Raw genomic sequence first — 25,686 nt, 5'->3', positions numbered from 1 at the left:
GAATAACGTTTGATCAAATGTGTGAGTACCCCATAGCCTAGTCAAGTTGACACATAACTGCATCTCCTCAAATCATATTTAGTCTTCATATAAAGAAAACAGCAAGGTCGTAATTCCACCTAATGGAACTATCCTGACTACAACTGGAAATGTATTAACCCCTTCCCAAGAAAAGGAAGTAAAGATTTTGAATGATATTTCTATTTTCCTCAATATCCTGTAATTTAAACACTATGATGTAAAGTTAACAATACTTAAATACTATTACATACAGTCAAACTATCTTATGTTACATGATAAAGGAATAAAAGAGGAAAGAAGGATATTTGCTTTTATATCTTATACTCACACAAACATAACAAAATTAGATGGAAATACACATGACAATTACAATCCTTGTTTCTGTATTAATAACTGTTATTAATAACTACCTTCCTTCCATTACCCATTTTGTATTCGCTTTGCCTTCGCCAAGCACCTCATCTGGTTGTGATTGTTTGCCCGGTGGGGCGACCCTAACTTTCATTCCTGAAGGATCTGGGCCATAGTATTCCTGCTTGGGTTGAGTTGTAGTTTTCCACTGACTGAGACATCCTAAGGGATACCCTGTATTCCAGACACACTCTACCTCCATTATTGAACAGCAAATCTAATTTCCCATTGGTAGTTAAGATCAATCAGCCCAGCCAGCACAATAACTCTCTTCTTTGCCTGTTGATTCAGAGGTATGAGGAGTCCAAAGCGACCAGGCTAGAATCTTAACTTCCATTTCAATTGAATCATTGTTGTATTTCCTGATAAAAGCATTCCTCCGTCTAGAACTAAGATCTCTAGGTCAGTAAGGCATAAGGTCACAGGAACAGGAAGGAAAAATTTTGCTAGCAAGTCACTAGAGATAAAAGTGACTGCTGACACTCCTCTTTCCACCCGTTGATCCCTGGATCCATGAATCCTGCCAATGTAAGAAACAGCACCATATATTGGAAACTGATCGAGCATATACACAGCCTTCAGGAGAATCCTGCACCAGCCTTTCAAGGCACTGCCACCAAACTGGCACCATAATTGAGTCTTCAAAAAGCCATTTCACTATGCTATCAAGCCAGCTGTTTCACTATAGTAGAGAATGTGAAAGACCACTGAATTCCATGAATGTGGGCCCACTGCCACACTTCTTTGGCTGTGAAGTAAGTTCTTTAATCAGAAACAAGGCTGTGTGTAATACTAATACCATGATATAGTAGATAAGGCATTCTTTAAATCCATGCCTGGTCGTTTTGGCAGAATTACTGCATGTATGGAAGGGAAATCTGTATCCAATGTCTACTCTAGTAGAAATAAGAACAAAACACTGACCCTTTTATGATGGGAGCAAACTAAGAAAACAAAGTGTTAGAACCTTTTATAATTCCCCCAAGCTGCAGAATCTCTGCTTAGTGAGCCCATCAATCTAGTGAACAAATTCAACATAATTCAGCTTTATGTTCCTTCCAGCATTATCCTATGCCCTTAATACCGTTATCACACATATTCATGTTCTCTGGACTTCTGTTTGTTTAAACAGAAAACTTAAGTATTTCTTTTGGAGTGTAGCACACGTCTTCATGAGTTACACTTTGTGCCTCATCTTTATGGGCCTACTGAGACTTAAGTGTAGTTACAGGTCTAGAAACAAAGAGCAATTGGTAGGGAGGGGTCTTGAGAATTGTCTTGCATGGCAACTTCCTCAGGGAAAGCCATTACAGTTTCCTTGGGCAATGCAGAATTAACTCCCCTGGAGGGGTGGCAGGTGAAGGGGGGAGGTGGGTAAAGAGGCCATTCCCACTGGGGTTGTGGAGGTCTCTTCAATTGGCAAAGAAGACTCATCAGAATTTAGGGGTTCAAAGTCCCCAGCTTCATCGGAGTCTTCTCATACATCCCCATTCCAATTTTCAGGATCCCATTACTTCCCAATCAATAACCTCATTATAATTTATTTGTTTATTAAAACTCTTAAATAATTGACTGTGAGGTCTTGGAAGACCCAGAGTGGCATTTACTCCTGTATCCCCAATGCCTAGTACAGGTACCTGAAATATAGTCAGAACTCAAAGATTTCTAGTGAACTGAATTTTGCTTTTCAGCGTATCTCAATTCTCCATTATTTAGCTTTCATAGACTATGTTTTGGCAGTTAGTAAATCTTTGCTTATGCATCTAACAAAGGCCTGCTAGTAGTGCCTCATTAATAAAAAACAGACGTGTTCACCAAGGGAAACACATAAATAACTAGTCTGCTCACATTTTTCCAAGATGATATAAAACTTGTGCTGAAGAAAACCAGATATGGCCTGAGAGGGATTCCATACTTCTATATTTGAGTCCTTGTAGATGAACTGCAACCTAACTTAATAGGTTGACCAGACTGAAAACCTAACTTAGCGGTATGCACCTGTTAAATAACTGACTCTTGGCCAATCCCAGTGGCCATACTTCAATCATGCATATTCTGCTGAGCATTCAAACTATGTTCAAATAAGGCAAACAGCAACCTGTAAACAATCCAGCTATTCTGTACCTCACTTCCCATTTCTGTATGTTATTTCCTTTCTTTGTCTATGAATCTTCTTCCACCATGTGGCTGCACTGGAGTTTCTCTGAATCTGCTGTGATTCTGGGGGCTGCCCAATTCATAACTCATTCATTGTCCAATTAAATTCCTTTAAATTTAATTCAGCTTAAATTTTGTTTTTACCAGATAATATCAGAAGCAGGATCCAAAGTAGAGCTTCTAACGACCCCCAGGAGCACTGAGTGGAGAAGTAAGGTACCTGCAGAATCCACTTGTATCCATTGATCTCAGAGTGGCTGGGGATTGTGGTAAGTTCTCTCTTGGATTTCAGAACTCCATGGATTTGTATTTTGAGCTGAGTTTCCTTGAGCAAATTTCTGATCCAAACTGGGTTTGGAGGTCATGACAGAAACTGAACTGGGTCCAGGAATGGATTTGATCCAGGAATTAACTGGCTAGAGTCCACTTAGAGGCCTCTTACATCTGACTGGGTCAGAAAGAAACTGGTAGCAAATTGTAGTATCGTAGGGGTTATAAAATTTGGCATTTGAAAATTCACGGGGATTTTTATGTTCTACCCCTTTGTTTCATTTTTCTTGCATGCTTAGGTAAGGGAAATAATAATAATTAAAATGTTTTTAAAAATGAAAAACATTAGCTAAGTTAATCAAGAGAACCTGAGAATAAACCCAATATTTTAGGAAAAAAATTGAATCCTTAATTTCTGGAAAACTGAGTTACTTTGGCTTATATATTAGACTCAAGAGTCCACAAAGTCTTACAGAAATGGCAAAATCTTACAAAATGTAACATATAGTAAAAGTTTCAAGTGAATAACAATATGCAGAAGTGCATTTAAAAATGAAGTTTCCCAAATTAATCTCATCCGTTGATGCCTATTAATATGCAGAAGTTTCTAAAAAAAATTTAGAGATGAGATGATGGGGCCCAACTGGGGGCAATTTTGAGCGTTGCCAGTCTGATATTGGGTGTTAAGCAGACTGACTAACGTCTTTGTTTTGTCACATGTATTTTGCACTGGCCAGAATGGAAAAAGATAATTTTCCTTTGTGTTGTGGATTGGCCCTCAGGGTTATGGTGCAGTGAGTCAGGTCACTAGGACTGCTCAGGGAAAGGGAACCCAGAAGCTTGGCATTTTGGCAAAAGGGTAAGAATTTCTTGCCACTCAGATTTCTAGCCTCTTTTTCTCTGTGTAAACTGGTTAAACGAATGGTAAAAATCACTGTTTATCTCCACTGTAAAGTGTTAATTAATACAAAAAGAAATTCTGAGACTGGTCTTAACCTGTAGAGAATCTAGTGTGCTTTGTATGTCTTTCTGTATTGTTCTATCATAAAGAGGGGATGAAATATGTGTGTCTAAAACCCTGTAAGCCCACTGTTCAAGATGTCCCAGCAAACTGGTCAGGTATAACCTTTGCAGCAGATCCCTGAAACAAGAAAGAGAAAAAAAAAAGCTAGATGAGATCTCCATCTTGTTATGTATGTCCTTGGAAGCTTGACCTTGTAACTATTTGGCAATACTTCCTCAGTCTCTCCCATCACAATGGCTGCTGGGTCAGGGTTCAATTCCCTGCTTAGAGAATGAGTACTTTCTGATTGATATTTGAGTGACCTTTACCATTTTTTCATTATCTTAACCCCCACAATTCATCTTCAACTTTTCTTTCTTTAAACACAAATATATCAGCTGTTTGGCCTGGCTAAAGTCAGGTAATAAAAATTTAGAAGAACTTTTATTAAAGAGTGTTATGGTTAGAAGTCAGCTTAAATAAAAGCAGATATTCAACCTCTAAAGCCTGGGACTCCTTGGGAAAAACAGAAGGCACCAGAGACCCTTTCCCAGCCCTGTTCTTCCGAAGACATCATCCTATAGCCAGTAATAAAATTTAAAAACTTAGAAACTGGTAAAAAAAATTTAGAACAACTGTAATAATCTTCTTCTGTCTGTGTAGTTATACACATGTTGTGTGTGTAATGTTTATATAAAAGAGCTCTAATTAATTGGCTTAAAGATAAACAGGCACTTAAATATTTGAAAGAAAAATAAAAACTGTAATGCCATTTAGTTCACGTGATTTTAGTAATCTTTGGGAAATAAAACGTTTTAAAGATTTTTGGCAAAAAAGAAAGATATATGGTCTAAATTATTCAGGTCATATACCAGGTTGTTTAAATGGTTTAAGGCCATAAATTGCATTTACTTTTAAGGCCAGGGGATATATGGAATTAGCCATGTCCCCTGAATACGCAAAGAAGGTTATAAAGAAAAGAGATTTTACATAACAAAGGATCTTGTATGATAAATTACTGTCCTTAAGTAAAATGCCTAGTTGTTTAAAAAGAAGGATGTCGAGGACAAGTCGGAAAGTCAAAGCATGTTGTGGATGGTCTATGGAAGTCCAAAAAGAATTCTTGAAATTTATGCATCAAAAGTGGAAGTTGCTAAGAATTACCATTTTAACATATAATTGGGACTACTAAAAAAAATAGGCTTACATGCAAGGAATGAGGAGAGTGAAAGGTGTTTTGCAAAAGATTATAAGAAATCATGGGATTGTAAATTTTTGTCTAGTTTAAAGGGTTAAAAGGATTGTTTAAAATTAGATATGACAAAGCTAAAGGTTTAAACAAGTTGTGAAAGTGTTACAAAAAAAATCTTAGTCTGGGTGTGGCGGCTCACACCTGTAATCCTAGCACTTTGGAAGGCTGAGGCAGGGGATCACCTGAGGTGAGGAGTTCAAGATCAGCCTGGCCAACATGACGAAACCCCAACTCTACTAAAAAATACAAAAACTAGCCAGGTGTGCATGGTGGTGGGTGCCTGTAATTCCAGCTACTCTGGAGCCTCAGGCAGGAGACTTGCTTGAACCCAGGGGTGGAGGTTGCAGTGAGTTGAGGTCGCTCGACTGTACTCCAGCCTCAGCAAAACGGTGAAACTCTGTCTCAAATAACAATAATAATAAAGTAATACAAAATTAATTTTGCAAAAGAAATTCCGTGTGTGAATGTATTAGCTAAATTTAAAGTGGTATTATTTAAGTGTTCCATAAATTGAGCATGAGAATAAAATCACAACAGAGTTTTTCTTAAAGCAATTATCATCTTTTTCACAAAACTTGTAAAAGGTTATAAAAGGTTTATGAGAATCCCACCTTATGGTGAAACTGATTAAAATTGAATAGATTTGTTCAAAAGGTTTATTAAAAATTGGGGTTGACATTAATAATAGACTAACGCAAGGGTGAAACTTGGCTTTCGTCTTGAACAAGATTTTCATTAAATATTAAAAGATAATGAACAAAGAATAGAGGCCTTGGAAGTAATGCCACACATCTACAATCATCTGATCTTTGACAAAGCTGACAAAAACAAGCAATGGGGAAAGGATTCCCTATTTAATAAATGTTGGGAAAACTGCCTAACCATGTGCAGAAAGCTGAAACTGGACCCCTTCCTTACAACTTATACAAAAATTAACTCCAGATGGATTAAAGATTTAAACATAAGACCTAACACAATAAAAACCCTATTAGAAAACCTAGTCAATAATATTTAGGACATAGGCATAGGCAAGGACTTCATGGCTAAAACACCAAAAGCAATGGCAACAAAAGCCAAAATAGACAAATGGGATCTAATAAAAGTGAAGAGCTTCTGTACAGCAAAAGAAACAATTATTAGAGTCAACTAGCAACCAACAGAATGGGAAAAAATTTTTGCAAGCTACCCATCTGACAAAGGCTAATATCCAGACTATACAAAGAACTAAAACAAATTTACAAGAAAAAAACAAACAACCCCATTAAAAGTGGGCAAAGTATATGAACAGGCACTTCTCAAAAGAAGACATTTATGCAGCCAACAAACACATGAAAAAAAGCTCATCATCACTGGTCATTAGAGAAGTGCAAATCAAAACCACATTGAGATACCACCTCATACCAGTTAGAATGGCAATCATTAAAAAATCAGGAGACAACAGATGCTGGAGAGGATGTGGAGAAATAGGAACACTTTTACACTGTTGGTGGGAGTGTAAATCAGTGCAATCATTGTGGAAGACAGTGTGGCAATTCCTCAAGGATCTAGAACTAGAAATACCATTTGACCCAGCAATCCCATTACTGGGTATATACCCAAAGGATTATAAATCATTCTATTATAAAGACACAGGCATACGTATGTTCATTGTGGCACTGTTTACAATAGTAAAGACCTGAAACCAACCCAAATGCCCATCAACAACAGACTGCAAGAGGAGAATGTGGCACATATACACCACGGAATACTATGCAGCCATAAAAAAGGATGAGTTCATGTCCTTTGTAGGGACACGGATGAATCTGGAAACCATCATTCTCAGCAAACTGACACAAGAACAGAAAACAAAACACCACATGTTCTCACTCATAAGTGGGTGTCGAACAATGAGAACACATGGACACAGGGAGGGGAACATCACACACTGGGGTCTTTTGGGGGATTGGGGGTCTAGGGGAGGGATAGCAGGGGGTGGGGAGATTGGCAAGAGATAACATTAGGAGAAATATCTAATGTAGATGATGGGGGATGGAGGCAGCAAACCATCATGGCATGGTATACCAATGTAAGAATCCTGCGATATCTGCACATATACCCCAGAACTTGAAGCATAATTTTTAAAAAATGATAATAATTAAAGATTTTTGTTTGCCTTTTGAATGAACTACCAAAAAAGAAGGGAAAGACAAGAGACAAAAACTAAGTCTTCCCTCTATCAAAGAGTAAAGGTTTTTGCCTTTCTTTAAATTTTTAAGTCATCATTTTGGTTAAATGAATGACTTATAGTAACCTGAAATTCTATTTCATAATATCAAGTATTTTAAACCTTTAACATATTTGATAGTCTTCTCAAAATCAAATATCAGCTTCAAAATTGTCTTTTCTGACATCTAACTTTGGGACACTCCAGAGGGCCCCTGAAGCATGAAGCATTTAAAAGGGAGGTAAACAGGATTATTTCGCATGTTAAGTTACATGGGAAACACTGGCAAAAATAAAAATAATGTTTTAATCTTCAGGTTATATTTTAGTGAATTATATTAATATATGTTCAAAAATTATATGGTACTTCTAAAATTCTATTATGTCTGAGTATATGCTATCAGTCATAATTAAAGTTATTATGTTAAGTTATTGTAGGCCACAGAAATAACCAAATTTCTTTGTCAATTGCATTTTTAATTATAACTATTTAATTATAACTATATAAGTCATTTCCAAAGTTAACTGCTTGATGCTGATTCAGTTTCAAAACTTCAACAGTGTCTTTTAGGAGGTTCATGAAAGATGGAGAGGTCCTTGAAAAGCACTCTTGAAATACAAGTTTCTGACAGCTTTAGAATCATGTCATTTGAACTGGGTAAGAATTCCTGGAACTTTAATGAAAAGACTGACTACGTTATAAAACTGCTAATCCAATCAGAACAAAAATTAATTAAATACCAAAGAAATACTTTGCCAGATTTTCATGCTAAATGAGCAAATACTGAAATTATTTAGATATTTAAATTAAATTATTTAGATATACAATTTGAATAAAATTCATGGTCTAAGTCAATTTACTTATGATAGCCCATCAGTTATCAGTGCTATACACCTAATTTGGAGAATCAAGTCCAATGTTAAGCATGGACTCAAGGAAATCCAGAACAGCTGCCTTGTCCTTCCTGAGTCCTTAAACCTTTTATTATTAAAAGTTCTGCATTTCATGACTCATCATGGAAAAGATAATCTGATCCAAATTAAAAATATTGATGTGGTGACTTATAAACTGTGAAAATAATTTATAACCAATGTTTTGTTCCATATTCCTAGAAAGACAATCAAAGCTTCAGGTATATTTGGCTACCTGATGGCCCATTTAAACATTTATAAAGGGATTTCATTTGTCATTTTCAATGCATGTTTTCTGGTTGTATAAAAACATTCCCATGCAAGAGGGCTGATATTATAACACTAAATTATTGTAACACAATGTAGTATCATCAGGTCAAGAAAGCTTTTTATGGTTTTGAGGACAATCAACCCCTTCACAATCTAGAATCCGAAAACTAGATCTTCTGAGAACATCAGAGAAAAACTGACCTTGCCAACCACACTGCAACAAAACTTTGGAACCTTGAAATTTGGGTTCATAATCTCATAACTGAGAAGGGTCCCTCCACACTTTTGGAACTGTATACCCATTGGAACCCTTAAGCTAACCAGAGAAGTTTCTCCCCAGAAGAAGATGGCATCCTTGACATGAACAGCTTTTCCCAAGATCACAGATCAAGATTTCTCTACTATCATGAGACTCTTATCTCTGAATATTTTTCCTTGCTTATGCCCCTATGAACAATATAGAAAAGAGGTCTGTTGTGTGCACTTATGAGATATATTTTTATTTGTGAAGAATTTTGCAGTCAGCCTTTTACATGGATAACATTACACTTGGATAGAAAAAGAGGAAGGCCCTATGTAGGTGAGAAACTTTGCCTCATAATCAGTCAGAGACAGAACACTGGTTCACACTTCTTAACTCACATCATGGATTAAAGAAAACATTGCCTAAAGGCCTTCACTCCTCTGGAAGGGCATCATTTGTTAGGTCCTTTTTCCATGGTTTCGAATAAAAGAGGCAATGATTACAAATGTATCCCTCATGACACGCTCTATAGTATGATAGGCTTTATATACTATAAAGGCTATGGTTACACAATAGACTTTAAATTCTCTTGTAAAAGTTATGCTAAATAGTAAAAGTGGCTAAACAGAGAAGTATCTGTGCAGCCACTGGCACTTATGGCCTATGGAGAAAACATCAGGTATTACAGAAATTCAGTTGAAGGGGATTAATGAAAAACCTACTTAGCTAAGTGAGTAGACTCCTTACCTAGCTCATTCTTTGATCTACTTGAGTTTTGGTGATTTGGTTTACAGGAAACCTAGGTAAGAATACTCCAAATTCTTGATATTATCTTCCCAATAGTCATAATAGTAGTCTCCCTAGCATGCTGAATTCTCTCAAAGGTTTCAAATGTTTGCATGTAGCCATCTCTAGAATATCTAATGGTCTTTCTTCAAGTAGAATGACAAGAGCTGAAAGAAACGTGTGACCATTGTCACCATGAGGATACTGTAACCTATGAATGATGTGCTGAGGCTGGAAACCCAAAGTTTCCACTGGTGCTAGAGAGTGGTGCTAAGGCCCTAAGTTTTGGTCACACTCTCACCTAAGTGAGACCCTAACCAAAAAGGGGGATTTTTTTTTTAAACAAAATTATGGGAGGCCATTGTTTTAGACTGAGCTCACTCACTAGGCCCCAACAGACCAAACCAAACAAAAATGGAGTTGTTCATGCTAAATGTGACAAAATCAAATTTAGACTTTAAGGAAACACATAGATTCTAGAGCAGAAAAAAGGTTTTGTTTTTCTCCTATAAACAGGACATTCAAGCATAAAGAGATACCCTTGTTCCTACCTTTGCCAAACTCACTATTCTACTGTTTCCCAGTGGGTTTCAAGACCAAATAAGTACATTTACTAAAATGATAGTGACATCAATGACTAAAGTTTTGGTCAAACTCTCAAAACTTGAGAAAATGACCAAAAGTGGGGAATTACTAAAGCAAACCAAATATGGCCTGAGAAGGACTCTATACTTCTATAGTTGCATCTTTGTGGATAAACTACAACCTAACTTAATAGGTTGACAAGACTGAAAACCTAACTTAGGAGTATGTGTCTGTAACAATAGCTGAATCTCAGTCAATCCAAGCCAATACATCATTCACACACTGCTGAGTGATCAAACCATGTTCAAATCAGGCAAACACCAACCAATCTATAACCAATCCAGATGTTCCGAACCTCACTTCCAATTTCTGCATGTCATTTTTTTGTCTATAAATCTTCTTCCACCACGTGGCTGTACTAGAGTCTCTTTGAATTTGCTGTAATTCTGCGGGCTGTTGAGCATGCATCCAACTGAAGAGGCAACACAAACAGGCTTTCTGTGAGCACAGGGCTGTTTATTCACCCAGGTGCGAGCAGGCTGAGTCCGAAAAGGGAGTCAGCATGGAGGTGGGGGCAGAGCAGGTTTTATAGGCCAGGGCAACAAGTGGAAAGTTTTAGCTCAGGGTTGGTTGTTGTTGACTCAGTGGGTTGATCAGTTGCCTGAAATAGGAACCTGTTGTCCTTCTTTGTGGTCTTCTTGTTTCAGACTTTCAGGCTCCAGGAAGCCATCTGGAGGTGTACATGCAGGTTACAGAGTTCATAATGGCTTGACAACAGTGCTGCCATCTTTGGGGGACCTAACATCCCTGTCTTTTTGCTTTAATAAGAAGAGGAGGGGATCCGGGCAATGTTTCTCAGGGCTTCTTTGAGTGGGATTTAGGGTGGCATGGGAGGCTAACTGGGAGAGAGATTTGGAGGCAAGGGGTGGTACTGGGGGACTCTTAGGAGTAGCATTGTTACACTGACTGATTGGTGATGGCTTGAATGCAATTTTGTACAAACTGAGAAGCTAGTCGGAAGAGGCAAGGTCCAAATGAGATAAGAAGAATGATAGAAACAAGGGGACCTGCCAGTGGGAGGAGCCATGGTGCCCAACTCCAAAGATTACTCCAGGTGTCTGAAAGGCATTACCTGATTTTAGAGGCATTTTCAGTTAACTGTTGGGCAGCATCTTGTACCAAGCTATACTGGTTAGTGTAAAAATAGCATTCTTCTCCTAAAAAGGTACATAGCCCACCTTTTTTGGTGGTGAGGTTTAGAAAGAGCATGATAGTAAGACAGGGATGTGGACAGCCCTGCTATTCCTGTCCCTGTAGCAGTGGCAATTCCCAGTCCTATTAGCAGGGGTATTAGGTGCACAGCTCTGCACTGATGGACCTGGGCTTTAACAGGGAACGGTAAACTTTGGTTCCCTGGGGCAATGTCTATTTTAGGGCTTAGAAAGACTAGGATGCAGGTGCCAGTCCAGTTAGTGGGGAGGCAGAGGTAAGTTGAGGTCCCGCACAAGAAATTCCTTGGCTGGATAAGCAGAACTGGTTGTGTATACTGAAGATGTGTGTGAGTTTATTGTTTTCATGTTCCCATACACCCAGGGTTCCTGCTAAGATGGCCCCAGTGAGTGACTGGAAAGTGGTGGTTGGGTAATGTGAATGGCTCCATTTGTTTTGTATCCCACTAGAGGAGGTACCATTTTGTATCTACTAAGGGACATTCAGAGGAGTGATTAAAAGTGGGTATAAGAAGGCATTTATGAGTTGTGGAGCTGTGTTACAGTGGGTCCGCAGTGAATAGTCATGCAAGGGGTATGTCTGCCAACACAAAACTCTGATTGTTTGTTAAGCAAAGAGGTAGTGCTAACTTTTGGGGGGTCCTGTAAAGCGGACAGGTCGGCCAAATGAAGCAGTCTGGGTGACTATAAAGTTTTGACAGTCGGTTGGGGCTTGGAGTTGTAAAAGGTAAAGTTGCACTAATGGGGTAGTAGGTGGCTAAGAGGTAGGCCTGAGGATAGATTGTGTTGGAAGCATAAAGGGGCCTGAAAAGTTAAAGTAGCATTTATAGTTACAGAACTGTTTATGGGTTTGTTATTATCTGTGTATGGAGTGAGGTCAGAAATGCAGGAGAGCAGAAGCTGTACTGTGCATCCTGTCAGAGTATGTTTGGTCATGTCAGTGATCTGCATATTTAAAAGTTGAAAGGGGCTTTTTCCTTCATAGTGAGAGTGATAGGTTAGGCAAGTAAGAACCCAAGACTTTGCAGGGACAGGAGTGGCAGTATAAGTTGTAGCTGATAGAGAGATGCAAAGCCAGCAACATTTTTCTAGGGTTGGGTTGGACTAGTTTAGCAAAGAATGGGTGAAGTTAAGGGTTTTGCAGAGGTAGCTGAGAATAATAGGAAGAGGAGGTGCAATTATGTGGGGCAGCCAAGGGAGCAGGAGGAACAGGCAGACAAACAATGAGGAGGAAAGTAAACAGTTGTACTTTATAGGGGGAGAAGTTACACAGGATACATTGGAAAAGAAGGTCATTTATCCACTCTCGAAGAGAGTTAAGGGTGACAGCCTGAGGGTGGGTGGAAGTAGGAAGTGTCTTGGAAAACAGAATGAAGGAGGAGTGAAGCAGCAAGATAGACAGGAGCAGGGCATTTAAGTTTCTTTAGGAATTCGGATAAATTTTAAAGAAGTTGGGGAGAATACCTGCAACTTCCAAGAGGGGGTGGAAGAGTTAGGCTGCTCATCCGGTGGACACAGCTTTACCCCGGAGTGATGCACCCACTGAGGGGGGATCTTATAGGCGGACAGCAGTCAGGGTGCTGTAGGCAAACAGAAAAGGATGGGGAGGTGGTGTTCCACACCCTAGGGTTAAGGTAGGAGGACATACGGGGAGCTATTGAGGGAGGTACAGGTTCCGGGAGGAGGGCAGCAATGAGGTGTGGCTGTAGCTTAAGGTGGCAGACAATTTTGTTAGAATATTTCAGCCTAATGGGGAACTGGACAAGTGGGGCTGATCAGGAAAGAATTTGGAAATGAGTGCTGGCCTAATTGACACCAGACTTGGGGAGTTTTGAGAGGCCTGGAAGCCTTGCCATCAATTCCCACAACAGTTATGGAGGCCAAGAAGACAGGTCCTTGAAAAGAAGGCAGTGTGGAGTGGGTGGTCCCCTTGTCGATTAAGAAGGGGATGGACTTACCCTCCAACATAAGAATTACCCAAAGCTCGGCGTCTGTGATGGTTCAGGGAGCCTTTGAGATGTTCACACAGCATCAGTCTTTAGCCAGATCGAGGAGATCCGAGAAGGATTCGGTCCGGGAGCTTTGGGTTGGCACTCCAGGAGCTCTGGGTATGGTGATGTGAGTCAGACAGTCTGACTTCCAGTGGGGGCCCGCACAGATAGAGCAGGGCTTGGAGGAATCCTGAGCTGCAGGCATTCCTTGGCCCAGTGGCCAGGATTCTGACACTTGATGCAAGGTCCAGGAAGGGCGGCTGGATGCTGCAGTCTGGGAGCTTTGAAATGGTGTGGCTGGGGGTTTGTCTTACAGCAGAGGCAAGCACTGATGGTGTGGCAAGGGCTTGTCTTACAGCAGAGGCAAGCATCTATAGTTCTGAGATGCGCTGCCGCCAGGTAGCTTCTTCCCTATTATTGAACACCTTGAAGGCAAGGTTGATTACTTCCTGTTGTGGGGTTTGAGGGCCAGATTCTAATTTCTATAGCCTTTTTCTAATGTCAGGGGCTGATTGGGTGATAAAATGCATATTAAGCATTTTTCAAAGGTGAGAGTAGAAGTAAGGATGACATTTAAGTTACTCTAAGTGAGATCATAAGACTGGGTTAAGTATTGAAATTCTTGTATATATTTGGTGGGGTCTGATGGGAAAGAGCCTAGATGCTGACTAATTTAGGAGAGGTTAGAGAGAGAAAAAGGAATGTGAACCTGGATTATTCTTTCAGCTCCAGCCACTTCGCAAAGGGGAAATTGTTGGACAGGGGCGGGGGAGTTAGCCTCGGAACTAAACTATAAGCCAGACCAGGTATGAGGTGGGAGGTGATAGGACAGTTATAAAGAGGTGGGTTATGGGCAGAGGAAGAGAAGGGAGGCTCTGATGGAGGTTGGGGCCTGGATTAGGGCCTGGGGGTTGGGGCCTGGATTAGGGCCTAATTCAGACATCCCAGGAGGAGAAAGGTTGGAAGGGTCAATGGACAAGGAGGATTCTGAGTTACTGGCGGAGGCAAGAGGGGTGGACGGAAGGGAGAGAAGGAAAATTTGGGATGGGTTGCATTGAGAGTAGAGATTAGAGTGTAAAAAAATGCCTGAACATAGAGCACCTGCCCATTCTACGACAAAAATTGTCCCACAAAACAGAGAAATTGAAAGTGCCATTTTCTGGCCACTGGGAGCCATTGTCTAATTTATATTTAGGCCTGGCTGTGTTACAGAAAAATATTAGATGTTTAGGCTTTAGATTGGGTGAAAGTTGAAGGGGTTTAAGGTTTTTTGAGGACACAGGCCAGAAGGGAAGAGGGAGGGATGGAGGGCAGAAGACCGCCCATGATAGACTAGAGAGGGTTGGAGATAAAGACAGAGACGAGGAGAAGAGCAACCACTGGGATCCCCAGCAAGCATCCTCAACTGGGGTCCTGGGCTGTACAACTGGTGAAAGGCCAAGGTGGGCATCCCCAGTGTTGGCCAGACACCAAGGGAAGACTATCTTCTGGAGGACAGTCCATGATAAACATTGGATTTCTTAAAACACAGGAGGTGTCATCTCTGTCTTTATTTAAGAAGAGGAAAGGTTTAAAGAGAAATGGAGATTGCTTACCTAATCTGAAGACAAAGGGGATTTCACAGGCAGTCTGAGGTACCAAGGTCAAGGGCAAGCTCTTCAATGAAGGAGAGTGGGGATAGGGGACAGATCTCCTGAAGGAGTTTCCCTATCCCTGGTTTTGGCACCAAATGTCAAGTGCATATCCAATCGAACAGGCAACCCAAACAGGCTTTGTGTGAGCAACAAGGCTGTTCGAATCACCCAGTGCGAGTGGGCTAAGTTCAAAAAGGGACTCAGCATGGAGGTGGGGGACAGAGCAGGCTTTATAGGCCAGGGCAACAAGTGGAAAGTTACAGCTCAAGGTTGGTTGTTGTTGACTCAGTGGGTTGATTAGTCGGCTGGAACAGAAACTTGTCTTTCTTTGTGGTCTTTTATTGTTTCAGACTTTCAGGCTCCGGGAAGTCATCTGGAGGCATACGTGTGGATTACAGAGTTCATAATGGCTTGACAACAGTGCTGTCATCTTTGGGAGACCTAACACTGCCCAATTCACAAATCGTTCATTGCTCAATTAACTCCTTTAAATTTAATTTGGCTGAAGTTTTTCTTTTAACACTTGTTTCAACAATTCATTTTCAATATGTAGTTGAGTAGCAGTATCTATAAATGACTTCTAATTCATATAGACTCTAATCTACCCAATAAAACAATTAGACTTGCATGTTAAAAAAAAAAAGTCTCTGAAGCATACCTTCATTTTCCTTTTCCTCTTTATTCTCCCTTCTCTTTTCATTCTCCTTTCTCTCTGTAATTGAGCATATTCCTGACAAACCTGACATCTTATGAGCATTATCTGAAGAGTTTTCCTCTTCACCATTATGAAGACTAGCTGAGTCACTGACTAAAAATCCAAGGCTTTCCAATAGGCAACCTAGGCACTCCCAACATTCTTCATATGCCATAATGGCAGAGTCCTACATAAATGTCAACTGATTCTATTCCTCTACTGAGTAAATATTTAACAAATCTTAAAAATGTTAATTATGCATGATAGCAATGATACTAAAAAGTTTCATTTACTAAATTCCTATGATTACATGTAAGCATTTCTTTAATTGTGTATAAATGTATTTGGTTTATGTTTTTATATTTTACATTAACTAGACACTACAGAAGAATTAGGTGTACTTCTAGAAACCCACTCTCTTCACCTTCAGCAACTTTATGGTGAGCCTTTGGCAGCAATATATACTACCCAAACACAGGACATCTGTCTGGTAACATATAAGTAAATAAATACCTAGCTTAAAACTACACGATTCAAATGTAATAAGGAGAGTAAAGAGAAGAGAAAAACACATCTCAGAAATATCTAACATGACTCCTTCAAAAAATATGCAAGAACATAAAGCTGGTCCTTTGCATCCTTAAATTCACGATAAGTGTGAAAATTTGAAATTGCTTCTGCTAGGAATTGCTAATTTTGCATTCTGAATGATGAAATATATGATAGCATTACTTCCCCCCAAAATGCCAGTATGTGTCATTTTACTTTTAATCATAAAATTAAGAATAAAAATAAATGCATATCAGAGACTGGCTAATATGAGCATGAAAAAGCATCTCTAGTAATCATTTACAACACTTGAAAACCATTTATGTCTTCCTCAAGCAGAAAAAAAAAATGATGTAAACTAAATAAAACACAAAAAGTCACATATATTCATATAAGAACTTAAAGATACAATACAGCTACATTTTAACCCCATGTTCTTACCAATTATTTGAAGGCAACAATCACGTGACTCTCTTCTATAGCACTGAAAAATAATATTCTCAATTATGACTGCCAGGTACCATAGCTTGATAAGCATTCAGTTAAATGCTTTAAAAGGGGGCAGGGGGAGAAGTCATTTACCTTCAATAACTAAAGCATCAAAACTCACAAATACAAGTCTAGAGATTTTCACAAAATCAAGGAAAAACTGGGCTTCTGGTTTTTCTTTTACTAGCAAATTCCACTAACCAGAAAATCCAATTTCTCCAAGTAATATGTTCAGGCATATCACACAGTGCTTAATAATCACTAATAATATTCATTATCATCATTTTAGCAATTCAATTGAATTTTTAGCCATAATTCAAAGGCCTAAACTGAAGATTTTCTCTATTTAAACTGACCTGAATTATTTAAGAATAAAATTACATAATGGCTAATAATGCTCTACCTCTGGACCATACTATTTATTATTAATAAAAGTAGCTTACCTTCTACCTTATCAGATCTCTTTCACTCAGGTGATCAATAATTCAATATTTTTTACATGCATAAATTCCTAACTATACTGCAGACACCTCCCCAAATACAGGAACATACTATAAATTTTATCCTGTGGAATTTTCACAGCACTTAACAGATGCCTAATACTGTTAAATAATTTGATACATATGGGAAATTTTTACATATCTGAATTAGAATACTCAAATGGTCTCTTAGATGAAGCTGCATACCACAGTTGATAAAGATGAAGCAAAGCAGTGGAATATAAGTATAATTGGGATAAGGTGACATTAAGAACTTGGGTCATTAAAATATAACACAATGACATCAGCAGGAATAATGGAGTTAAGGAACTCCAAAAATCCTTTCCTCCATAAAGCAAGAACAATAGTAGCAAAAATTGTTAAAGTCAACTTTTTTCAAAACTCTAGAAATTAATCAAAGGCTTGCATCAATCTAGGGAGAATGTATTACAGAAAAATGGCTGATTTTCATTAAGAACAGCAAGTTTGATGGCATTTTAATCTCATCCCTCTATTCCCAGTACCATCAGAGCCCTGAAAATCAGGAGGCTCAAAATCACAATAAAATCCAGCAGCCTAGCAGCCTAGCAGCCTAGCAGCCACCAGGAGGGGCAAAATAGGGTTGGAGCTCCTATAAAACCCCATTCCCAGAAATTGTCATTATTGATCTGTCTGGCAGTTCCCTGGAAAACACCACTCCTTTACTTGTCTTTATTTAACCTGACTCAGAGCTTGCCTAGTGCCAATAATCTTTCCCCAGAGGTTATTTGCCAAAACAAACAGGGCCAACTGTTTAACATCAAGCTGCCTAAGGTGGCAGTAACAGTTGGGGCAAACAACAAGCTGACCGGAATCTTAAAAGTAAAAGCTCGGTAATGAAATGTCAATAAGGGGTTTTGATAAGATCCAACATATTCCCTGAACTCTAGACGACCAAGCTCATGCAAGTGCTCAGTAAAGAACTGAAAAGGCTACCTAAGATTTGACCTCTTGCTACACTTCAAGCTCTGTACAAGTGGGAGTTAAAAGCTAAAGTAGAGTTATTAACTGCCTGTCTAAGCATTGAAGGCATGCCCCATCATGCACACAGAGATTGTCAGCAAAGGCTGGGAGACTCATTGCTTCCAAACATTAAGGAAATAACCATCCAATCATTAGCTGCCCAGTACTAACCATGCAGAGACTTCGGTGGCCACACATAAAAAGCATACAAAGTTTACATAAAGAGTTCAGGAAAGTCACTACGCAAACAAATAACAAGAGCAGCAACAAGAAGAAACTCTGAAGTGGAGAATCTGATTTCCAGAGTTACCACATTAGATATTATGTGTCTAATTTTCAACAAAAAAGTGTGAGACATGCAAGAAAAAAGGGTGATCTGTACAGAGAGAGAAAAAAGGCAGTTAATTGTCCCTAAGGAAGCCCAGATATTGGACTTAAGAGACAAAGACACTAAAATATTTTTTCTAAATATTTTCTTAGATATGGTTTCAAAGAGCTAAAGGAAACCATATATAAGTATGATAACAGTATCTCACCAAATAAAGATTATTAAAGAAAAGACAGATTACAAAAAAGAACAAACATTGTGGAGTTAAAAAGTATAATTTAATTCAAAAATTCACTCAAAGAGTTCAACAGCATATTTGAGCTGGCACAAAAATCAGTGAACTTGAAGATAGGTGAATTGATGCTATCCAGGCCAAGGAAGAGAAAGAAAAAAATGAAGAAAAACAAAGCATCAAAGACCTACAGGAAATCATCAAGCATACCAAGATATGCATAATGAGAATACCAGAAAAAGAGGAGAAGAAGAAGCAGAAAGAACATCTGAAGAAACAATGTGAGGAAACTTCTCAAATTTCATGAAAAATATTAATCTATACATCTAAGAAGCTCAATAAACTCAAAGTAGGATAAAAGTCAAGAGATCCACACTGTAACACATCATAACCAAACTTTCAAAAAATAGAGAATATTGAAAGCAACAAGAAAGAAGCAACTCATCACAAATAGGGAATCCTCAATAAAATTTTATATCTGATTTCTCATTAAAAACTATGGAAGCCAGAGGCAGTGGGAAAATACATTCAAAATACCTAAAAGAACCTAATACTACTAGTATAGCCTATGAATAAAAGCACAGATTGAGGAAGACTTGTGAGAAACTCAAGTTCTACCACTTACTATTAATAAAACCTTAGGTAAGTTTGCTCACTTGGAGACTCAGTTTCCTTTGTCTATGAAATGGGAAAAATGTCACTACCAAAAAGTGCCAGTTGGAATTCAATAAAACAACATACATAAAGGAGTATATTACATTACACATAATTCATCAGGAATTCTGTATAGATCAGTGGAAACAAAATAGTATAGGCAGAAAAGTCATTGAATGATTACAAACTCAAAACCACTTTAAAAATGGTTTGAACTAGACCAATCTCTAAGGAACTCTGTTTCTGAAATTCAAAGATTCTTCCTTAAAGTGATGCCCAAAAAGCCAATGATACTCCAAATTTCTTACAATAAATAGCCTAAAGAACAAATTCCAAGAACACCAAACAGAGGCAGTGGATAATAAGAACCCATAAAAAAATTATTTACTTTGAGTAATAATCATATTTTTATAAATTACTTTGAAAAATTATCAAACACAAATATTTAATGTTAATTTCAACAGGGAAAGCTAAAATACAATTTTACTACTTAACAATAAGAAAATCATTAAATGATGGGCATATCCATATAACACAATAACCCATAGCCATTACATAACAAGTTCTCAAAATAACTCATGGTATAGGTACTCACAATGTGATTCTGAGTGAAAAGGGCAAAACATAAAACAATACTAACAATTTTGTTTTTTAAGTATGTTTGCAACAGAAAAGACTGAAAGAAAAGCCACCAAATGGTTTGCAGCAGTTACCTCAGATTACTGAAAATGGGGTATTTTTTATAGTCTTTTTTTTATAGTCTTCCTTTATTTCCAATTTTCTACTATAATCAACTATTACGTTCACAATAAAAAAAAATACAACAACATTTATTTATGATTAAACTTTAAAACTCTAAGTAGGAGTTAAAGAGAACTTCCTCAGCTGGATCAAAATGATATCCACAAAAAACTTACAGCTAACTACTCAATGGTAAAAGACTACATACCCTCTCTACTAAGATGAAGAGCAATGCAAGGATATCTGCTCTGATCTGACTTGTTCCAGTTTACATAAGTAGAGGTCCTAGCCAGTGCAATGAGACAAGAAAACAAAATAAAAGGCAAACAAATGAGAAAATGTAAAATAAAGTTGTCTCTACTAGCAGACAGCAGTAGCAACAAAAGTAGCTACAAAAGCTACTAGAACTAATTTGAGAGTTTAACAAGGTTGTAAAATTCAAAAACTTAAGATCAATATTAAAAGATTGATGTATTTATATAAATAATTGGAAATTTAAAAAATTTCAAAGGTTACCATTTAAACAGCACCAAATAACATAAAACACTCAGATACAAATGTAACAATATATGTGCAACATTTTTATACTGAAAGCTTAAAAATAGAGAGGAAATCAAAGACCAGTACATATAGAAAGGTTGTTTCATTTTGTTTTCTCTCTGGAAACAGGGTCTTACTCCTTTGCACAGACTAGAGTGCAGTGGCATGAGCACAGCTCACTGCTGCCTCAACCTCCCAGGCCCAATAAACCCTCCCACCTCACCCTTCCAAGTAGCTGGGACTATAGGTGCAGGCCAACATGCCCAGCTCATTTTTCTAATTTTTATAGAGATGGGGTTTCACCATGTTGCCCAGGCTGCTCTCAAACTCCTGGGCTCAAGCAATCCTCTCACCTTGGCCTCCCAAAGTGCTGGGATTACAAGCATGAGTCATATTTAATATTAATTTCAACATTTAAATTTCAAATTAAACTTAAATTTCCTGACTCTGAGCCAGGAAAGGTATTTTATTAACAGATTAAAAAACAATGTTTTTAAGATGTCAATTCTCCCCAAATTGATCTACAACTTCAATGCAATCATAATAAAAATTCCACAATGTTTTTATATAGAAATAAAGAGATTCTAAAATTTACATGGAAAGAAAAAGAACTAGAACACTCAAAAATTTTTGAAAAATAACAAGCTACAGTAATAAGGACTGAAATTTTGGCCAAAGAGACACACAGAACAAGTCCACAAAGCAATCCACACAAACATAGTCAACTGATTTTTTTTTTTTTTTTTTTTTTTTTTTTTTTTTTTTGAGACGGAGTTTCGCTCTTGTTACCCAGGCTGGAGCGCAATGGCGCGATCTCGGCTCACCGCAATCTCCGCCTCCTGGGTTCAGGCAATTCTCCTGCCTCAGCCTCCTGAGTAGCTGGGATTACAGGCACGCGCCACCGTGCCCAGCTAATTTTTTGTATTAGTAGAGACGGGGTTTCACCAGCACTTTGGGAGGCCGAGGCGGGTGGATCACGAGGTCAACTGATTTTTGACAAGGTAAGCCAAGGGAATTTAATGAAGAAAAGATAGTAAGAATACTCTTTCCAACTAATGATGCTGCAAGACTGGGGCATCCATACACACATACACATACACATACACACAGAAAGAGAGAGAGAGAGAGAGTCTTGACGCCTACCTCACACTATATGCAAAAATTAACTCGAAATTCATCACAGACTAAAATCTAAAGCTATAAAAGTTCTGGAAGAAAACATAAGAAAAAAAATCTTTACAACCTTGGATTAGGCAAAATTTCTCATGATAAAAAAAGCACAAATCACTAGAGTAAAAAACTGATAAACTGGACTTCATCAAAATTTAAAACTGCTCTCTGAAAGATACTGCTAAGAAAATGAAAAGACAAACTACAGACTCAGACTCAAAGGTAATACTGTGAACATATACTTGATAATAGATTTATATCCAGACTATATAAAACACTTGGAAACCAATAAGAAAACAAACAACCCAATTAAAAATGAAAAGATTTGAGCAGACACTTAATAAAAGAAGACACACAGATGGCAAATAATAGCACAGGATAAGATGCTCAATATGTTAGAAGAAAAAAATCAAATTAAACCATAAATGAGTTTTCAATAAATGCATACTAGAATAGCTAACGTTAAAAATAAAATAACAAGCGTTGACCAGAATGTGGAGCAACTGGAACCATCAAACGTCACTTGTGACAATGCAAAATGAAACAGCTACCTTGAAAAACGTTTGCTTAGTTCTCATAAAGTTATATATGCACTTGTACATGGTCCAAGAATTCCATTCCTAGGTGTTTAATCAAAAGAAATGAAAATGTATGTCTACACAAAGACCTGTACCTCCATGTACAAAGAACAGCACATGATTGTTTACAGTAGCTTCATTCCTAAATGCCAAAAGTTGTTCAATTGGTAAATGAACATATTATGATATATTCACACAATGAAATACCATTCAGCTGTAAAAAACAACAAAGCATCAACAAACATGCATCAACATGAATGAATCAAAGCACTAGGTGAAAGAAACCTGAAACAAAAGGCTACATACTGTACGATTCCATTTACATAACATTCCAGAAAAGACAAAGCTATAGGGACAGAGAACAGATCAGTGGTTGCCAGAACCTATGGGTGAAGCGAGGAAACCTTAACATGATGGGAACGTTATTTGTCTGCATTGTGGCAGTGGATCCATGACCACATGTGTTTGTCAGACTTTATACAGCAATATAGTAAAAATTATGTTTTTACTTATAAATCGTACCTCGATAAACCTTAATTTAAAAAAAAATAGCAACATACGTCCTTTTTAAAAATATGTATCATTTAAATGAGCTAAATCAAACTTACTGGGTATGGGAATAGGGCAGGGAGGAACAGTAAGGAGACCAAAAGTCCTTAAAATATTGCAAATCTAAAAAATTAATTTATCATTAGTATATCAGAAACATATGCATAAAAACAAAGAGTTAATCTAAAGAGAAATACCTTCTTCAATTAAGTTCTCATTGTTTGGACAGAAAAATAACAAAATTTGATAAACTTTCAAGGAAGATTAAAAATCATAAGGAACAGGTTGGTAAAGGAATGCTGTAATTATGACCTAGAGTTTGGAAACAACTTATCTAATACACTCCCCTTCCATTTTTCCTAATGGAGCCCGTCTTATCCACCCATCCATTCTACTCCATTCCCACGGCGTCTTCTAGTATCTTCATTCGTAACAATCATATGTAATGTACACATCTTACACATATAGATAAGAGTACAACATAAAATGCCTATTATGCAAAATTCCTATCTGTTCATTTAAGCTCCAGACAAGCTTATTGTTAAATGTCTTTTTTCTCTTTTTTAATGCCACCCAAAAACAAAGTGACGTCCCTCTGGGACGATTTTCTGCAGTTTCTTTTGTCTGTTATTAAGATGATGAAAATAAACAAAAATGTCTCAGAAGTTTTAAACGAATCACTCCAATAAAAGGCTACATTTTTCCACTTAATAAAAGTTAAGAGGTAAGTTGTACTTTCATCACTTTGTTTTCTTTATGTTTATTCCATTGGGCTTATACTGTTACTAGGAAACCAATTCATAAGATTTCCCAGCCCACAGAACACCCTCCTAGGCAGCCTGGAGGATACCAAACTTTGTAACCAGGGCAATTCTCTACCATACAGTTTACTGGTTAGCCAGCACCATGCAGGTGCACTCTGCCTGGCATGCCCCTTACTATATTTACCTAATAGGTACAGACAATATAACCAATCCCCTCAATGCGCCAGAAATTGTAGCAGAGGGCAATGAAGTGATCGTTAAGTGTAGAAGTCTCCGACAGCAGAGAATACAACAGCGAATTTGTTGTCAGTCCCTGTCACCCTACTCAACTAAATATTGTAGGGGGGAGGGTTTCCTTAAATTGTGAAGTGAAATGTCAGCCCACTCCAATAACTCCACCACGCAACACGCAAACTGTTTCCAAAAACCATCATCCAACTCCCACCCGGATTAATATTTGGAGAGAAAGGTGGCATCAGAATCCGGACAGCTGAGAGAGGAGGGAAGGAAAGAGTCAGAATTCGTAAGGGGCTGCTGAGTCACCTAAAATTGTGGCCAAGACTTTACGTTCCAGGAAATCAAGCTCTTCCCCAACTCTCATCAGGGAAGCAAGTGAGAGTAGCAGCAGCAACATCATCCTACCTAAAAAACACTAAGCGCAGCTTTTAATAGAGTTCCACTCCTTAAAGTGAAGCCAAAATAAGTTTCATATCCAAAGCTTTCCTCTGCAGCAGGCGACACACGCAGGTACAGGAAATATCCTCATTGTTGGGAAAGGGAGGCGCGCTAACGGAGATGAAGGATATACCTCACCACTTGGCAAAGTTACTGGCTCCTGCCTTGACCCCGAAATGCCACTTTTATTGCAACATGTGACCCAAGGAACTATAAGGAAAAGTGGCTGGCGGACGCTGTACAGCTTTTACCCGGTGCACTTGGCAAAGTAAAATGGGATACATAAACCAGGCGCGTTCTGTGAAACCTAAGCAAGAACCGAGGTCTCCGTTCGGTAGGAGGTTCGGTGACACAATAATCACGTGTTCCTGTGCGCAGACTTTCGAAAACACTCGATTCTGGGACGTGCAGGTACCGGTACCTACCGAGGAACGCAGAAATAAGTGGGCACCCCGAACCCTGGGAGCTGGTTCAGTTCCAGCGGGAGGTTGGTCACGCCCCCTGACTCCCGGCGGCTGCGAAAGCCGAGGGCGAGGCCGCAGCTGGCGGGCGGCGGGCGGCGGAAGCTCGGCCGCGCTCCTCCCCCGGGTGGGGCGCTCTCAGCCTGCCTCACGCGGCCCCGGCCCCAAGACCCAGGCCCCGGAAGGCGAGCGTTGACTTACCTGCTCCTCTTTCTCGCTCTCCGCTGCCGCCGCCGCGCCGCTAGCCCACGCTGCCTGGTGAGCCACCCCCAGCACACAGACCCCTACGCGCACACCCGAGCCACGGCCCTACGCCCTTGAGGGGAGACCGCGGCCCCAATCACAAGAGTTGGGGTAGCCCACGCACCACCCGGCTTCGAACACCTCTGCCCCCGGAAGTTGATTTCCGCCAAAGCCCGCCCAACCCTGTGCCCGTCACTCAACGTAAACACGCGCGTCACGTGGCCCCTGGCCGAGGCCTGCGTCGGGCACCGTGTCGAGAGCGCTGCTACCCCAGCTTGAGCATGGTCTTTGGAGAGTTGCCCTGCGAAACGAGGTGACTTTGCCTTGCTCCTTCCCAGTCCACCTCCTGTTAGCTAGTTTCTCATTCCTCTTGAGTGGCAGGCCCTGTTTCTCTACCTAATTCCTGCAAATAAACCGTCCCCCTAATCAAAATGACTTCCATCCGGAACTCTGTAGGATTGGTCCTAAGAAGAACCCGCCGAATCCCTTCACCATTTCCAAACAATGTATAGTAAAAACGGCGACTAAGCAAAGTGTCTCACATGTAGTAAGTGCTCAAGAAACAGATGTT

The 25,686-nt window shown here is 39.0% G+C and overlaps 1 protein-coding gene across 8 annotated transcripts in view; it reads right to left on the bottom strand.

The window, feature by feature from the left end:
* CCDC91 (coiled-coil domain containing 91) overlaps positions 1 to 25,261 on the bottom strand; it is a 388,228-nt gene extending 362,967 nt beyond the window's left edge. For 3 of the 8 annotated variants that reach the window (XM_064377392.1, XM_012474261.2, XM_064377391.1), the window contains exon 1: positions 25,074 to 25,229. The gene's annotated coding sequence lies outside the window, so the exon portion shown is untranslated. Of the gene's footprint in view, positions 1 to 25,073 lie in introns of all 8 variants that reach the window. The other 5 variants (XM_012474260.2, XM_021674873.2, XM_012474258.2 and 2 more) reach the window with 3 other exon arrangements.
* Between the last annotated feature and the right edge of the window lie 425 nt (positions 25,262 to 25,686).

This window comes from Aotus nancymaae, unplaced genomic scaffold, assembly GCF_030222135.1.
Source record: "Aotus nancymaae isolate 86718 unplaced genomic scaffold, 86718_ANA_hifiasm-v0.15.2.pri h1tg000016l, whole genome shotgun sequence".
Classification (NCBI taxonomy): Eukaryota; Metazoa; Chordata; class Mammalia; order Primates; family Aotidae; genus Aotus; species Aotus nancymaae.
This window is presented reverse-complemented; position numbering and strand designations above follow the sequence as displayed.